This window comes from Helianthus annuus, chromosome 7 (genome assembly GCF_002127325.2).
Source record: "Helianthus annuus cultivar XRQ/B chromosome 7, HanXRQr2.0-SUNRISE, whole genome shotgun sequence".
Classification (NCBI taxonomy): domain Eukaryota; kingdom Viridiplantae; phylum Streptophyta; class Magnoliopsida; order Asterales; family Asteraceae; genus Helianthus; species Helianthus annuus.
Window position 1 is genome coordinate 136863670 of NC_035439.2, and position 4892 is coordinate 136868561.

The window sequence follows — 4892 nt, forward strand, 5'->3', positions numbered from 1 at the left end:
TTTGTTGAAATTTCGACTTTCACACTTACTGAGTAGATTTTCGTATCTCTACTCCTCTTAATGGTCATTGTGTCACGATCATTTCTTACAGTAAAGCGAACACTAATTGCTTCATTTCTTGGAAAATTTATATGTTACACATGTATCGTTTGTTAGGCATGTGGTTTCGTTTCGAATAAGCGTTTCATTAAAGTTCAAATATTGTTTCGCTAAATCTAATTATCGATTTGTGATTCGAATGACCGCGTTATTGTAAATGTTGGCTCCTTTGTTATCAAGTCAACACATTTTCTTGAAAACTTCTTTTCTCTTCAAATTACACACATGGTTTTCGTCGTCACCATGCCGAAATTTCCTTTTTGGAACATATATATTTTTTTCGGATTGCGCTAAAACCAAGTTCAATTGTTTGAACTTGTCCATTACACATATTCATTTCAGAGCATCATATGATGTATTGAGGGCATCATATTCAAAATTCGTCTTAACAAATGTTTTATTTGTTCCGAGTCGAAGTAAACTTGTTTGACATTCGACTCCACTAAATTGTTTGTTGATTTCGACACCTTGTGGTGGTATCTTTCACTTATTTGAAGCTTGCGCTAAACTCGTTTAGACATCTCATGCACGGGTTTAAATGTTTACTTATTGATTGCTTTAAATCCGCTTTGATTTATCATAATTAAAACAATCTTAACATAATCGTGTGATAAGACAAGGGTACACAAAATTCATTTCATATTCCGGTGTACCTCCTAACGGTCCTTTCAACATCGATCGACTATCTTATGATAATCATTGTTTCTTCGTCTTCGATCGAAAACATTATTTCTTTGATGTTGCATTTTCAATTGAAAACTCTATGATGTCATTTGAAACAAACTTTCAGATTCCCTTTACTGCCCATTCATTTGACTTCAAACACGGTGAAATTGTTGATCACCGCTATTATTAGATTGTTTAAATCTTTACGACACCTTGTGGTGTTGGTACAAACTTGTAGCTTGGGCTAATCATGATCGATCGTTTCATGCAAAACGCAGGTGATACTTGTTCGATCACCGGTATCATTGAATTGTTTCATTCATTACGACACCTTGAGGCGTCGGTATAACTTGCAGCTTGTGCTGATCACGATTGAGCGTTTCATGCAAACTATTATCTTTGAAATTGTTGATTTTAAGTTCATCCAGCGGATGTTATTGCTTCTAGAACTCGTTTACATGTTATAAACGTTCATATGGAATTCGATTGGTCGAAGTTCCTGTTCATTGTTGGATCCTGTTAACTTAGTCACACTAGTGACTGTATCAATACATCTTGTTTCCCTCGACATCAACTTTTGAAACACAATTCTGAAAAGATAACATAGTCTAAATTTCGAGGACGAAATTTCTGTAACATGGGGAGAATGTGACAACCGGTAATTTATGCCCTTAATTACGTGATTAAAAGATGATTAACGCGACAATAAATAGTGTTTACAACACGAATAAATTAATAAGGCCTTTGGAGTGCCCAGGAACGTTTGATCAGCTATACAGTGCGCGTGTGGTGATTTATGGGAAATCTGATGAATATTATGCGATGACAGTCTGAAACCGTACAAAATACTGACGACACCGACAAATATGGACGTTACACGAATATTTTTATGCTTATGGAGTTTAGGTCGCGATATCGGGCCTTGTAGGAATTACGGGCCACTTACACGTGAGATGGGCTTGTGGGCCCTGGGCCCAAGCCCAAAACCCACAAGCCTAAACCTGCGCATGATATATTAGAATCTTATCAAGATTTGCAAAATCTATACAAGATTTATATAATCTAAACAAGATTTACCAAATCTACCATAATCTCTATAAAATCTAGTTAATAGATTTTTGTCTCTAAAGTTTGATACACACAAAATTTACACAAGAGTTCATAAACACTAACCTGCATGTAAATTGAGTACATAAAATACAATAAAAATCCATCTTGCTTATAAATAGGGGCCATTAGTTTTGTTCTCATTCCACACCAACAACAGACTTGAAGTCTGTCTTTACCCCCCTCATCTCCTCTCTCTCTCTCGTTTCCTTTCCCCCTCAAAACACAGAACAACACAAAGCCAATCACCCACAACTCTCCTCACCCCACCCCCACCCACTCGACCTCATCTCTCTCTGCGATGAAGGCCGGCAGCCGGTTTGGTAAGTCCACCGGCGGTGGTGGATACAGCAGTCAACGACCACTCACCACCTCCACTCTCCCTCTCGATCCCCTTATCGGCGATGGTGAACTCGGACGATAAGACACCCTCACACTCTCACCCTCTCGTCGCTCTCTCAGTTGCGATGAAGAACACAGCCGGCTAAGGAGGAGCTGGTTGGCCAAAGATGATGGAGCCGTAGGTGCATCGGCGGCAGCGGCAGCAACAACAGGGGAGGCGGCGGCGGTGAGATTCACTGATGACAAGGACCTGCTAATGTATCGAAGATGTTTGATGGTGACGGTAGTGGTGGTTATTTACGGTTCCGGTAAGTGGCTCAGTCTCATTTCAGTTTCGAACTCATGTTAGCGGGTTTTGTTTTTTTTTTTGTTTCGGGTCACTTCCAGTTGCGAATTCAGACCTTGTTTTGGTCCAGATGTCGTTCGGGCGTCACGGTTCGGTTCAGTCCACGCTAGTCAGTGGATTCAGTATGATTCGACTTGGTTTCAGTTCACATGGTTCAGCAAGTTCCATGCTCGGTTCAGATTTCGGTTCGGGTCTCGGGTTACGGGACAGATTCTGAAGTGGTGCGGCCGACTCGGTCAAACCGAGCCAACTCAGTTGACTCGGTCAACTCAGCGAGTCGACTCGGTCAACATCCCGACACGAAGACTTGGTAAAAATTAACGTCACGTTTATTTTGTTATTTTTATTATATTATTACTCACGTGACAAACGAGCTCGAACCGATATAAAATAACGTTTAGTTTATACTTTGTCGTCTCATAAAATTATATATATATATTGAGTATATGATTGGATTGTTGTTGAAAATTTGTTGAATTTTGATCTAATAACGACAACTGGTGTTGTCGGGGGCGTCCAAAAACAGTGGAAACTCTGCCCGTTTTTCGACAAAATCCGTAAAATAATCACGTTTTATTAATAAAATGAAGCGGAACCAATCGACTACGAATGATTTTTGTAAAACAAAATACAGGTGTATATTACTTTCAACGACATTTCACAACATCGGGAAAGCGACGATTCGGAATTATTTATCACAACTATTTTATAAAAATAAATGTAGTTTACATTTATTCCAAACTTTTGTATAACACGAAAATGTTTTCTAAAAATAAATATATTTTATATTTATTTCAAACGTCCAAACGGCACATTATATATCATGTGTATCGCTTACGAGTTTATTACATGCTATTTTTCGTATGACATACACGACGACTTCTCAAGGCGACTAATGAAATTCTACCGATATATTTATATATTTTTATATAAATATTTATTTATTTTTAAATCCCTCGAGAATCAAGTCTTTTCGAGACTTATTGAGTACTTACGACATTAAGAGAAACTAAACAAAGTTCAACTTAGTCACTTTCATTAAGTAACAACTTACCGTTAAATCGTTCGATTAACGATTCGGTAGAGCTCGATGACACGTAGTTTAGATACTGCGTTTACTTAGAAACTTATTAGGTATTCCGTGTTAGGAATATTGTAGAATGCACGCTAGCAAGTCAAGTCTTGGAAACGACATCATCAAAGTCGTATTTAGCTAGCTTTGCACAGGAATATTCAGGCGAGTTCATAACCCCCACTTTTTACTGTTTTACATTTTTTTTGTAAATGTTTTCGGGGTGGAAAGACATGCACGATTTTCAGAAACATACAAAGTTTTGAACAAACGCAAAACTCGTATTTCTAAATCATATCACGAATGGATTTCGAGGAACTCAAATGATTTACGAAAGGTTTATACTAAACATACCAGTTTTTACAAAACAAATGCGTATTTTCGAAATGTGAATGATTTTTCATAACTAGGGAGTCAGTCAGGGTGGCTGGGGAGGTTCAGCCAGGGTGGCTGGGGAGGTTCAGCCAGGGTGGCTGGGGAGGTTCAGTCAGGGTGGCTGGAGAGGTTTAGCCAGGGTGGCTGGGGTGGAATATATGTTACAGTAATTACGAATACTTTTTACATGGTATGGTTAGCGTAAGGAGGGTTACTACTTAGATCATGTGAGTGGGTAGGCGCAACATGAGGCCATTAATCCTCATGGTAGGACTGAGGGACAGGAGCGGTAGATCTATCTGGGTGTAGCGAGCCCAGCCCTAGGCCAAACAAGAAACGGACCTCGGGGTGACTTTGTGCCCAACGCATAAATCCGCTGGGTTTGAGTCTTCCTATTTGCACTTCACACATATCAATGGCCTTGCAAACCATTGGTGATCTCTTTTTCCTTATTTGCTACATACCAGGGATTTTTATCATACACACTAACAAAACCCTTGATTTATACAAAATGAAAACCATGTTTTATACAAATTCAAAGTATAGGATTATACGGGCATAGAGTCAAAGTCAGGGTGGGCATTGACGGTTATACATACTTTACAAATACATGGTTTTACGATCATAGATCGTTACAAATGCACAGTCTTCATATAACTGGGCAAGAAAATGATTTTTGATTCGTTTTCTCAATTCTATTTCAAAAACCGGTTATTCCAAAGATTTATTTCAAGTCTTTCACAACTCAAAAGATTTATTTCAAATCTTTTACAAACAAACTATGAACTCGCTCAACTTTATGTTGATTTTTCGCATGATTCTTTCTCAGGTTGCATTTCTAAGACAAGGCACGGTTGGAATAGGAGGACCATGAAGAGTCGAGTA

The 4892-nt window shown here is 38.6% G+C and overlaps 1 long non-coding RNA gene across 2 annotated transcripts; it reads left to right on the forward strand.

Annotated features, from left to right (window-relative positions):
• The first annotated feature begins 2018 nt into the window (after window positions 1-2018).
• LOC118480458 lies at window positions 2019-3797 on the forward strand. Of its 2 annotated transcripts, XR_004862835.1 has the most exons (3): window positions 2022-2522; window positions 2631-2870; window positions 3709-3797. It is a non-coding gene; the product is annotated as an uncharacterized LOC118480458 (long non-coding RNA). The 2 variants fall into 2 exon arrangements; XR_004862834.1 differs by lacking the exon at window positions 3709-3797 and having other exon boundaries at window positions 2019-2522; window positions 2631-2965.
• The last annotated feature ends 1095 nt before the right edge of the window (window positions 3798-4892 follow it).